Genomic DNA, 14147 nt, shown 5'->3' with positions numbered 1-14147 from the left:
TCGACTCGGAGCATCGGCTACCACATTAGCCTTGTTGGGATGGTACTCAATGGTACAATCATAATCCTTAAGCAATTCAATCAACCTACGCTATCTTAAGTTCAACTATTTCTGGGTAAGTAGATACTGTAGACTCTTTTGATTTGTATAAATAATACACTTCTCACTGTAAAGATAATGCCTCCAGATATTAAGCATAAAAACCACAACTGGCAGCTCCAAGTCATGAGTCGGGTAATTACACTAATGTGGCTTGAGCTGCCTCGAGGCATAGGCTACAACCTTACCCTCCTACATCAACACAAATGTAAGACTAGTGTGTAATATATCATTTTATACCACCTAATATTTTCCAGACTCAAGCTGAATCAAAATAGGTTCTTGAGTCAACGTAGATTTAAGTTTCTCAAAACTAGTTTGTTGATCATGAGTCCATCTAAATGGAGCATTCTTTATCAATAACTTTATTAAAGGAGCAACAATCTAAGAAAATCCCTCAATGAATCTCTGATAATAGTTAGCCAACCCAAGAAAACTCTAAATCTCAGACACATTCCTAGGTTTCTTCCACTCTACAATAGCCTCAATCTTCTTAGGATCCACATAGATACCTTCAGCAAACACCACATGACCCAGAGAATTTGGCAAAAAGTTTCTTTTCACAGAGAATTTGCAGTACAACCCTTAGATGCTCATCGTGCTCAGACTCGGCCTTAGAGTAGATTAAAATATTGTCGATAAAAACAATGACAAACTGATTGAAATATGGTTTAAAAACTTGATTCATCATATCCATGAATGCAGCCAGAGCATTTGTACGATCGAAAGGCTTTACCAAGAACTCGTAATGACCATACCGAGTCTTGAATGCAGTCTTATGCACTTCCGATTCCTTCACTTTAAGCTGATAATACCCCAACCTCAAATCGATCTTGGAGAACACCATTGCTCTTCAAAACTAATCAAACAAATCATCAATCCTAGGGAGAGGGTACTTATTCTTGACGATTAACTTATTCAATTGCCTATAATCAATACACATCGTCATAGAATCACCCTGCTTCTTGACAAATAGTATCAAAGCTCCCCGTGGAGAAACACTTGGACTAATGAACCCACTATCTAGAACCTACTGAAGTCGAATCTTAAGTTCTTTAAGCTCTTTAGGTGCTATGCGATAGGGAGCAAGGGACACTAGATTTGTTCCTGACAAAAACTCTATTATGAATTCAACTTCACGATCAGGAGGTAACCCAAGTAGTTCCTACGAAAAAATGTCTGGAAACTCCTTAATAGTACAAATTTTGTTCATAGTAGAACTACTAACACTGGTATCTAGAACATGTGCTAGATATGCCTCATATCCTTTTCTAACCAATCTTTCGACAACCATAACGAAGATTACATTTGACAAGTAATCTCTACGTTCACCCATAATCTTAATTTCCTTTCCACTAACTGACTTCATCATTACTCTTTTTGAAGCACAATCTAAACTGACTTGGTGCTCGACCAACCAGTTCATTCCCAAAATCAAATTGAACTTACTGAATAGTAACTCCATCAAGTCAGATGGAAAAATTTCACCTTGAACCTCTAATGGACATCGTTTATAAATTTTGTTTACCACTACAAATTGACCTAAAGGACTAACCGCAGAAACAACATTGATAGTATCTTTTACCCTAATTCCCAATTTATGAAGCATAAAGCAAGCAACATACGAATGGGTAAAACCTATATCTATCAAGGCAAAGTACTGTATAGAATTAATTGTAAAAGTACCTATGATGACATCAGCTACATCATAATCTTTGACCACCTCCGGATGTACTAACGTCCAGAGTGTTAATACTGCACTAAAATAAAGAATTACAAGGTGGTATCCACAAGCATAGAGGTCTAGTTGTAATATAGGTTTACAACGGAGTGGATGAGTACTCCAAGGATCGTACCCAAGGGAGGCGAGCGCTAAATCAATTCTAACCTAAAAACTAAAAGATTTAATTAGTACTTTTAACTTTATTTATAGTACAAAGAATATAAAATTAAGGTTTTTTTGGGGTTTTATTGATAATAGAAATAAAATAGCATAAAAAGATAAAATTCAAGAGATTAAAAAGGAAGAATAAATCAAATCTAAGTATGAGTGATTAGCTTGCTTCGATAATCTCGATCAACTGTCACTTTAGGTTCATCATCAATCAACTAGTCATTATCCTAGCAGGATCTTCCAAACTTCCACTAACATAACAAGTCGACAAGAACTACATATCTTCTGACCTCACAATCTAGATTAGTTTGGGGTTAAGGTGCTCACGGATGGGCAATACTAATTTTTGGTTAATTCCCACCTTGATGACTTTCTAGGGTTGTTAGGCCTAGGGTTTGTTTCACGTTCTCCCCTTCCCAAACAACTAATCGACTGAGTAACCCTACAAAATAGTTAACAGATCATACCTCCATTCACTAATCCCATAGAAGGATTAGTTCCTCATTGCAGTCATCAATAATATATTATTGATGTAAATAGAAATCATGCAAATTAAATTGAGAAGATAAAGTAAATGAAAGAGTTTGATTGTATTGATATTAAGTGTAAATCCACAGAGTTGAATGATCCTACAATCCAAGCCTCTTGAAAGAAAACAATGAACAAAATAAACTAGAAAACTAGAACCCTAAGAAAATGAAACTAAATCTAAAGGAAGAAACTAGGTTAATAAAAATGTGTTTGTAACAAGTGCCAATGGAGCCTATTTATAGCCTTCAGGTGGTTTTCGTCCTTAACGCTAGGTTAGTTGACGTTCTAAACACCCTTGTTTTGTGTTTAATTTTCATCCTAGAGTCGATATTGCGACACACTAGGACTTGTGTTGTGACATAGCAACCAATATGCCTCTCTATAGCCATCGTCAAGGGCATGTCGCGACATCCTCAATTTGTGTCGCAACATCGAAGGCAGACTTGAATTTTCTTCATTTTGCTCACTATGTTGCGACATCAGTCCTCTTGTGTTGCAACAAAGTGTCCAGTATCTTCCTAAAATTCATTCTCATTACCTCCTACACACTCACAAAGTACATTAGCTCTCCCTTAGGCCTCATTTAGCCCTTAGGGTTAATAAAATATTGAATTTGCACATTTTATTGAATGTGAGTAAAACTAAAGAAACTTAACTAAAATGTAATGAAAATGCTTCTATTTAGGCTTCTTAAGTGTGAAATCTAATTTAATCTACTACACTGAATTTCGGTAGATCAATCCAATCTATACCTTATTGCATAAACCAAGGCAGGCTATCTCACCTTAGATTGATTTGCACCCTAATGATCTGTCGTAATCTGATGTAGCAGATAAAACCAGCTTTTGCAGTTAAGGAGCTTGAACATAAGAATTCTAGTTAAGTTTTAATTATGTTTTCATAAGTTTAGTTAAATTCAATAAAGTGTGTAATTTGAGTCTTTTATTGATCTTAGGGTCTGAATGAGGCCTAAAGGTGAGCTAATATATTTTTTGAGCATGTAGGAGATCATTAGAAGGTGTGTTAACTCGATATGGGTTGCTATGTTGCAACATGGACCATTGGATGTTGCAATTTAGGGAGCAAAATAGAAGAATTCCAAGACTACCTTCGGTGTCGCGACATAGTTTGAGGATGTCGTGACACACCCCTAAAGACACCCTGAAGAAGGAGCATACAGCCCTTGATGTCATGACACAAGACCTGGTGTGTTGCGGCATCACCTCTGCATGGGAAATAATTACAGGCCAAGGGCATCTTTGTCTGCACAATTAAATGATAAACACGAGGATGATAGTTGACCTAGGGTTAAGGACGACGACAACTCTAAAGTTTATAAATAGGCATATTTAACATATATTATGGACGACTTTCATAATGTATAAGTTTCATTTTAGATATAGTCTTTAGTTTTTCTCTTTTATTAGGCTTAGGTTTATTTTAGTTCTTATTATTTTCTTTTGTGGAAGAAATCATATTTGTAAAATATATTCAAACTCTACGAGGATTTTGCACTCAATTCTAATACAAATCAGGCTTCTTCTTAAACTTTATACTCCTAAATTATTATTCATGTCTATTCTTTCTATCAAGTTTATATTCTTTATGATATCCATGAGGAACTAATCCTCCTGTGGGTGATTAGGAAGTGGAGATTTGATTAATTAACTATTTTGTAGGGTTCTCTTAGCGGATTAGTTGTTTAGGAAAAAAAGAACCTCTACCCTAGGCCTGACAACCCTAGGAATTCATTAGGTGAGAATTAACCCAAATTTGTTATGGCCTATCAGTGAACACCTTAACCCTGAACCATTCTGGACTGCAAGGTCGAGAGATAAGTAGTTCTTAATGACTCGTTATTCTAGTGGAAGATTGGAAGATCCTGCTGGGATATCGACTAGTTGATTGAATAAGAGAACCTGAAGTGTCATTTGATTATGATTACCGAAGCGAGTATAACGAGGCCAACCATTACGACTAATAACTTTGAGATCATGCCAGCTATGGTCCAGAAGAATTTGTAGTTTCAAGGAACGATGACAGAAGATCTGAATCAACAGGTAAAATGGTTCGTCCAGCTTTGTGATACCTTCAAATACAAGATGATCACTATGACGCCATTCGTCTTCAGTTGTTCCCCTTTTCAATAATGGATAACACCTTTTCCTTGCTAGATTTGCAGGCACCGGGATCCATAACGACATGAGACAAACTTGCAGGAAAGTTCCTACAAAAGTTCTTCTCCATTAGCAAAATGGTTCAACTAAGAAGGGAAATTTTGATTTCAAACAATTAGAGGGGGAAAGTTTTCGCGAAGCTTGGGAGCATTTTAAGACATTGATTCAAAAATGCCCACACCACGAATTGCCTGAGTGGTTACGACTGCAAATTTTGTACAATGGGTTGGATGTGCATGCAAGGACAGGATTGGATGGAGCTACATGAGGAGCCTTACATGAGGATGCGTACAAATTAATAGAAAATATGGCGATGAACTCCTGGCAGTGGCCAACTAAGCAATACACATATGGTTAGAGACCATCTACTATAAAGGCTGTCCATGAGGATGACAATATCAATAGCTAGTGGATAGAATCAACCGTATAGAGTCTGAAAATAGTACAGCATCTATATATGCAGAAGACAAACTACTCTTCCATTATATCAACAATCCTATTGAGGATGTGAACTACATTAAGAATAGGGGTGAACCTAAGTGACCATATTGTATGTGGTTAACGCATGGATCAGATCGAAGGGAAAAAGTAGTCAATGAGGGTGGATGTGAAACAGGTGCATTCTGAGTGCACCAATTCAGCAAAAACATTGACTAAGTTGGAAGATCAGATGAGCCAATTAATGAGTATGATGGGTGGTATAAAAAGGCAAACTGGCATAGGAATCCCTAGCAACACCGAAGATAATCCTCAGAGAGAAGGGAAGGAGCATGTGAAAGCTATCTCGCCCTGATCGGGTAAAGTACTAAGTAGCCCAGAGAACCTTACTTAGGAGAAACCTAAGGGGAGTATCAGTGATCTTAATAAAAGACCCTTGGAAGCTGTTGGTGAGTCAGAAAAAGAGAAAGTAGCCAAACTGGTAGCTGAACCGGAGAGAGAGACAATTAAAGACCTGCCATTGCAAAGCTACCATTCCCAATAAGATTAAAGGAGAAACAGAGATGGGATAACAATGAGATTATAAGTTTCTTGAAGTTGTTTAAAACATTAAACGTTAACCTACCTTTAATTGAACTAATTGAAAAAGTCCCTAAATACACCAAATTTTTAAATGAAATTATGTCTAAGTGTAGGAAAATTAAAGTAGGTAAACAAGTTAACATTAGCGCTTCATGTATTGTTATTATTTCGAGACAGGTTCCCAAAAAGCTGAAAGACTCGAGAAGTTTTACAATCCTCATAGAGATAGGGAGTATTTTTTTTAATAAAGCTCTATGTGATTTAGGAGCTAGCATCAATTTAATGCCCTTATCTATATATGAAAAACTCGGGTTAAATAACACAACAATTGGTTGATATATCTTCAGTACAGCCGAAAGGAGTACTGGAAGTTGTGTTTTTCAAAGTGCGCAGCTTCATTATCCCAACAAACTTCATAATTCTAGACTTCAAGGAAGACCGTTAGGTAGAAAATTCTTAACAACATCAAAATCAACCATTGGTCTAGAAAAGAATAAGTTAATAATGGAGATCAATGGTGAAACATAAATTTTTAAATGTGATCACAAACAGAGTGGGGAAATAAAAGGGACTTAGGGGAGCATTGTAATTAATTATCTATCTTTAATCCCGAATAAAGGGACGTACTTCTTACAATCAATGCAGGTCAAAAGAACGTGTTCAGGGAAAGAGATAAATGAAAGAAGGTGGAGTGGCACGATAGGTGATGGTCGAATACTGAAAGAACCAGAGAATTATCCTTATTGAATTAGTTGTGTTGTTAGATGAATCCGACAGTAAAACTTAATTAATTAAATTGATATTTAACTCTGTGTAAATTATTGTATATTTAATTAACTGTATAGTCTAGATTTTAATTTTTATTAGATTTATGTTTTATAGAAATCGGGACACTCTAGTAATTGGAATAATGGGCAAAACTAGAGCCAGTGTCACAACACGGAAACCCCGAGTCCCTACACCAGGACTAGAATAAATGGAATTGAGAAAATCAACTCGATGTTGTGACATGGACTTTGAGTGTCGTGAGATTGAAAGGAGTACCCAGAATTCCAAAATTCCAGAGCATGTCGCGACATCGAACCTCGATGTTGTGAATAATAGCAATTTACTTGGGGTGTCATGACACGGAACCCCTGTGTCGCAACATCGATGTAATTCTCTACAGGGTTGACCCGACCCAATTGCACAACCTGAATTATTAAACCTAATTATACCTGATTTTAACCTAAAAACTCTTTATTTTAAAACCCCAAAACACTCTTAACCATTACTTAAAACCACTTTAACCTATAATTCTCTCAAAATTTTTTAAATTTCTAATACCTTAAATTTTTTAAAACCATTAAATCTCTTTTTTTTCCAAATCCTTGTTTTGTAGATCTTATTTTCAAAATAAACTCACTCGGTGCAAGGATTTGGAGATAGAACAACAAGATTTCTCAAGGGAATCTGATGAATCTGCATTTACGGTTAAGGGTTCCTAGCTCCTATTTTTTTTACTGTTCCATTGGAAAATTTGCTTGTTAGATCATTTGTGATTGAAACTTAAACAATATTCAAAATACCTGCATGAAAGGTTAGAACTAATGAATCGAAACCGTCGATAGTTTCAAATCCCTCTAATTTTTTGAATCCAAACATTGAAAAATATTTTTTAGAACTTTAAGGAAAAACATATATTCAAGTGGGAGGATTTGAAAAATCAATAGTTCTTTGTTAGGAGATATGACCTTTAGTTATATATCATAGATGGGAACATTTTTGTATGATCCCAAAAGACTCTGCCATAGTCCTTGTAATTCAGGAATTTTATGCATCTTTACGGGAAACGATACTCTGCCAAAAGAGTCAAGAATATCTGAAGGTCATACATGAGAAACGATACATGTGCAAGGGAAAGAAGTACGAATTAACCCTCGGGTTATCTGTGAATTTTATAATGCTCCATTTTATGAATAAAATTTATTGAAGAAACTGATTTAGAGTATTTTTAAGATATAAACATGGATAGCATTATAAATTTCCTAATAAAAGGAAGGGGTGAATGGAAATGTTGCCCAGGTATTGATTTCCCAACCTCTTTTAATCAAGCAATAATGTTTCACTAAGAGAAAATGTGGATTCAATTTCTGTGCACTAGAATAGCTCCTACCTTAAGTGTTTGTAATGTCAATACTTTTCGAGCGGTTTTTTAATGCTATTTTGCAGAAAAAATAGGTTTGCATTGGAACATGGATGTATAAAAATATGAAATGATGCATCGTTGGCCAGAGAGTGGGAGTCTTCTTTCCTCACTTAATGACATCCTTGCAAAATAGCAAGTGTTCTGATGATGTCTACGAAGCAATTAATGAAGCCATCTCGAAGCATAATTGGTGACAATTTGTATACACAGTACATTAAGTTTCGGGCTGAACAGATTAAGGAGTGGAACAAATGCCAACAAGAGATGATGGCTGATCCAGCTTCGTCTCAAAGGAAAGCAAAATCAACCACTCGACAATAAATTGGTGAGAGCAGTCATCTAAAGATGGATTGGATGATACACTAGATGTAGGAGTTAGGACCAATTTTTCAAGATTTTTCATGGTAGAACAATATTAGGGTACCTAAATACACGCTAGATATGTTTGGGCCGATGCACCTAGAGCACGAAGAAAAGGAGCATGAGAGTAAAGAAGAAAAATGAACTAAGGAGGGGGAGGAAGATGATGAAATGGATTTTGTGAAAGATGATTGAAATTTTAATTTTTGTTTTTAAATATTGTACTAATTTGTGGGATGATTTGTAATTTATTTAAATTGTTAGGAGTAGGAGTAATAATAGATTAGTATTTGTTTTGTGTTTAAATTTTCTATGCAAGAACCTTACATGGAAGAAGCACAACAATTTTCAACTTTTAAATGATCAAAAGAGGAGGTACACACCAATAGCTTGTAAAACAATCATGATCAATTGGGTAACTTCGTTCTTTATTTTTTTAAGGCTAACCATTGAGGAAAATGTGTTATCTAAAGTGTGTGGAGGGTGACATAGAAAATTTGTTTGAAATTTTTATGCTTTTCTTTAATTTTTCTTGTTACTTGTGTAACGCCCCAAAAATCTAAGCCTTTAAATTTTGCAAAATTTGACACAAATTGCTTATTTGCTTCAATGGTTAAGTGATTTGGGTGTGTATGGGGGTGTTTGAGAAGCATGGGTTTAAGTCTTGGCTTTTGCAGTATTTTTAGTTTTGCTCTTAAATGAATCTGGACTTTGGTATTTAGTCCTTATAAATATTAGTGTTTGCTTTATGACACAAAAAGAGCTTGTTGTCTAGTGGTAAGGTGGCGTGTTGTTTAACTATGAGGTCTGAGGTACAAGTCCTGGGTTAGGCATTGGAGTATTTATTTTGCAGCTTGAGCTGTGCAGGTGTTGGAGTTGGACTGAAACACAGCTAAGGGGAGTTTGAATGGATTTTGAATGGAGTTTTTGGGGCAGTTGAGGAGGGATTTGTGGAGTAAATCACGGAGGGATATGGGGAGAGATAATAGGCGAAAATCAAGGAATTTGGTTAGGGGGAGTGTGTGCCGTTTGGGGTAATTAAAGCCTTGGGAATTCAGTTGGGGGGAAAAGGTTGCCATTTTTTGACTTTTAGAAGATCTTTTTGGGGTAGCATCTGTCGAATTTGTTCTTTAGTTTCTAAAGATAATCGATTTTTGGGGTTTTTGAGTTTTCCTCTCTGTCTGCTTTGGTTTTGGGTCAGTCTCGTGTTTCACCTGCTAGCTTTTAGTGTCGAATTTTGCCAAGTTTGGAGAAGTACCTCTCGGGTTTGTTCATTTTCTTTTTCTGCTCTTTTTTTCCTTTTCCCTTCTCCTCTAAATGTCGAATCCTCCATTCTCTCTCTTTCCCTCTTCCTTTCTCTGTTGGCCAAATCTCTTTTCTCTTCCCATCTTCTTTTTGACTGAATATCCTTCTCTTTCTGTCTTTGATTTCTACCTCTTTTTATTTTCTTTTTGATCGAGAAGCTATCTCCTATTATTGTCTGCGGTTGAGCCGAATATCAATCTTCTATTCCTGTAAGTGTTTTTGGCTATCGGTAAGTGTTTATACTCTGCACTTGAGTAAACTTGTTCTCTTCTTCTTTAAATCGAATACTCTTTTTTTTTATCCTTTGATTGCTTATTGTTGATTCCTTCCTCTTAATGTGTTACATGCTGTGGTATTAGGGTTTCTTTCTAGGACTGGTGGTTTGTAAGTGGTTCGAAATAGTCACAATCCTTGTGCTCAACGTTCATCAAGGTAAGGATGGTATTTTTGGAATAAGTGTTAATAAGAGGATGTTTTACCTTAACGATTAATGGACTAACTTTGGGTCATGTTTGGATTTAGGTTGTCATACGTAGGGATTTGCACTGTTCTCATAAACAGGTGTGTAACACCCTATTGTAACTGTAGAACGACAGAAATCGAAAAGCCGTAAATACAGTGTTTGAGACCACACGGGCGTGCGATTGCTCGAGCGGTAAGCCCAACTTACCCCTAAAGGGTAAAATGACTGAAATACCCCCGAAGGGTAAAATAACCGAAATACTCCTAAAGGGTAAAATAATCGAAATACCCCTAAATGGTAAAATGACCGAAGTACCTCCAAAGGGTAAAATGACTGTAACACCCTCAAAGGGTAAAATGACTGAAATACCCTCAAAGGATAGAATGATCGAAATACCCTCGAAGGGTAAAATGATTGAAATACCTCCAAAGGGTAAAATGACTAAAATACCCCATAGGGTAAAATGACTGTTATACCCATAGGAGTTGAAATGTCTATATGGCCTTTTGTATATATGATCGATTTTGCTCTATGATATGTATGTTTATGATTGAATATGATACTCTGCATACACGTATGAATTATGACATGACATACTGCATGGGGTTGGGATGTTGATATGGGGAAGTATACTGTACTGGTGGCTTTGCCACATATACTGTTACCAGCAGCTTCGCTGCGATAGTTTTACTGGCAGCTTTGCTGCGATATTAGTGTGTTGGTTGGGTGGGTCGATTTTATCCCCACATGGTGTGTTGGTGGAACAGAGTGGTGCATTAGCTGGATTGCGATGGGTTGCATTATCACACTATTATTATATTGGGCTAAGGCCCACACTGTTATTGTATCGAGCTAAGGCTGACACTGTACTGTTACTGCATAGGACTCAGGCCTAGACTATTACTGCATGTTGTAGGCTGACTGTTTGCGTAGGGGATTACACGCTGAGTTTCGTAAACTCACCCTCCCCTTTTAACTGTGTAGGTAATCCTCAGCCATAGGCGATTCGGTGCTAGAGGGGATTAGAGGTGGCCACACAACGGCTGTTGTTTACACTTGTTTTTATTTTAATTTAACTTATATGTTGGGTTTTGTTTTTGTAATAAGGGCTCTAAGTTTGTTTAAATTTATTTTAATTGGGCTTTTGCTTACTTATTTTAAACTGTTAGTTTAGGAGAAAATGAATTTTCAAAATAATTATTGTTTTCAAATACACGAGACCTAAACAACAGAATTTCAAAAGCTTTCGCAATTTTAGATCAACGTACTACAACAAAAGTAAGACAGTAAGGTAAACGTTTTGGCTAGATTATTTGTTAAATAATAATTAAGAGGTCTTTAAACTTAGAAATAAATTTTTACCACCAAGACCTATTTTCGAAAGACACTTCAATTTGACACGTCAGATTTGACCATAACATCTAGGCCGGGTTTAGAGTGTTACATTTAGTGGTATCAGAGCCAGGTTTCAGAACTCAGCTGTGGAATGAGTTTTGAAAATATTTGGAATTTTTGGAAAATTATTTTTGAAGTGTTTTGGAAGGTTTACAAGTGTGGTACACCGAGTCTCCACCACCAAATTCGTAAGTTTCTTTAGGCTGTAGACTGCTTGAATTAGTATACATTGAGAGGTTACCATAGATAATAGGACTGTACTGAAACTCTTTAGTTTTGGTAATCTGAGACTGTAGGAAAATTGGAAACTGTAGGGAGACTCTTGATTTGTGAAAACAAAATTATGACTACTGTTTTTCATAAGACATCTGTTAATAATTACTGGAATTACTGACTAATGCATAAAACTTTGTAAACAGACTATACGTCATTCGATATGAGCACTAGGGGTACTCGCAGAAAGGGTACGCGTGGCTGCGGTAGAGGCTTAGGAAGTGCTAGGGCTGGGTCTTCGGTGTTAGGTGACATGCGTAATGTTGGGGCTAGGGAGGCACCAGCTTCACTAGGGACTAAGATGGAATCATTTGATTGAGTGGCTAGGGATGATGCATTATCCTAAGCTATGCTCTGCATTCTGGAAAGGGTCATAGGGACCAGAACTGGTGCTGTGGGTAGTGGGTCAATTTTGGAATGACTCCGGTCGAATGGAGTAAAAATTTTTAGGGGTATTTCTGAAGTAGCCCCTAACGTGGCTGAATACTGGTTGAAAACCACAGAGAGAATAATGGACGATCTCGACTGCAATTCTGAGCAAAAACTTAAAGGAGCAGTGTCGTTACTGCGAGATGAAGCCTATCAGTGGTGGCTTACTGTGAGAGAAGGTACTCAGGTCGACCAGTTAACGTGAGATTTCTTTAAGGCAACATTTTAAGGAAAGTATATGGGCGTAAGTTATGTGGACGCCTGAAGAAACTAATTTTTGAGTTTGATCCAGGGGAATAAAACTGTGGCGGAATATGAGGCAGAGTTTTTGCGACTGAGTTGTTATGCTCGTGGGATAGTGGCGACTGAATATGAACACTATGTGCGATTTGAGGACGGCCTTCGAAATGAGTTTGCGAGTCTTTATAGCTTCGTAGAGGGAGCGAGATTTTGCTGCCCTAGTAGAAAAAGCGAAAATCACCGAGGATGTGAAGTGCTCTGAGCGCCAGAACCGTGAGAAGGATAGGGGAATATATAAGAGGGATTTAGAGCCCTCAAGTTTTTCTGGAAGGCCCAAAAAGATGGCCAGGTTTAATGGGCCAGTTCGAGTTGGGGTTCCTATTGCAAGAATTGTTTTAGATGTGAGTGCTGGAAGAAGATTAGGAAATGTTTTAGATGTGGGTCTGTGGAGCATCAAGTTAAGAATTATCCTCAAAGGCTTGTTTTGATGCAAGCTGAAGGTTAGGGTTTTGTTCAGCCAGCGAGAGGTGGTTAGAGCCACTGAGAGGCCATAGGCAGGTTAGAGGTGGAAATGGTGTGGGACGAGGTCGTAGAACGTTAGGCAGAGGTGTTGGTACTATTTAGGCAAGGCAGCCAGCACTGGTCTATGCTGCTTGTCGCCGAGAGGATGGTGACGCTCCTGATGTTATAACTGGTATGTACCTAATTTATAATGTACCTTACACTGCTTTAATTGATGTCGGGTCTACGCATTCTTATATTGCATGCACTGTGTCTGGCATTTTGGGTATCTTGTGTGAGAGTACTGTTAATGAGATGACTGTGTTAAGTCCACTTGGACAATCAGTAAGGGTAGACAAGTTGTTCAGAGATGTACCCCTAAAGGTTCAAGGAGTTACATTTCTAGAAGATTTGATGGAGTTACCGTGTGGTGAATTCGACCTAATCTTGGGGAGGGATTGGTTGGTTAAACATCGTGCAAGTTTGGGTTGTGCTGCTAAGTATATGGTGTTAAAGACTATTGAGGATGAGGAGGTGGCTATGATTGGAGAGCGAAGGGATTTTCTGTCTAATGTGATCTCTGCATTAAGGGACGAAAAATTGGTTCGCAAGGGTTGTGAGGCATTTCTAGACTATATTGGTGCATCTGATTCTGAGGGTCCTTCTGTTGGAGACATCAAAACTGTTAAAGATTTTTTTGATGTGTTTCCTGATGAGCTCCCTGGGTTACCTTCGAGCCGTGAAGTTGAATTTGGAGTTGAGTTGCTGCTAGGAACAGCTCTAGTGTCCATCGCCCCTTATAGGATGGCACCGAAAGAGCTGGTAGAATTAAAAGTTCAAATCCAAGAATTGTTGGATCGAGGATTCATTCGACCTAGCGTGTCTCCGTGAGGAGCATCGATGTTGTTCGTAAAGAAGAAGGATGGGACCATGCGCATGTACATCGACTATTGACAATTGAATAAACTGACTATCAAGAATAAGTATCCTTTGCCGAGGATAGATGACTTATTTGATCAGTTGCAAGGAGCTTCGGTTTTCTCCAAAATAAATCTTCGTTCTAGGTACCATCAGCTGAGGGTTAAGGAGGCTGATGTGTATAAGACTGTGTTTACGACTCGCTATGGTCATTACGAGTTCCTAGTGATGTTGTTTGGGCTGACGAATGACCAGCTGCCTTTATGGACCTGATGAACCAAGTATTCCAACCCTATTTGGATCTGTTCGTGGTGGTATTTATAAATGATATGTTGGTGTATTTGAGAATCGAGG

General features: G+C 37.5%; 1 non-coding gene across 1 annotated transcript; it reads right to left on the bottom strand.

Moving 5' to 3' along the window:
* Nucleotides 1-4785: 4785 nt before the first annotated feature.
* LOC121224780 (small nucleolar RNA R71) lies at nt 4786-4890 on the bottom strand. Its single transcript, XR_005922525.1, has one exon. It is a non-coding gene; the product is annotated as a small nucleolar RNA R71 (small nucleolar RNA).
* Nucleotides 4891-14147: the final 9257 nt, after the last annotated feature.

Source organism: Gossypium hirsutum, chromosome D12 (genome assembly GCF_007990345.1).
Source record: "Gossypium hirsutum isolate 1008001.06 chromosome D12, Gossypium_hirsutum_v2.1, whole genome shotgun sequence".
In the NCBI taxonomy this organism is placed as follows: Eukaryota; Viridiplantae; Streptophyta; class Magnoliopsida; order Malvales; family Malvaceae; genus Gossypium; species Gossypium hirsutum.
The sequence above is the reverse complement of the archived record's forward strand: the minus strand, read 5'-3'. Positions and strand labels throughout refer to the sequence as shown.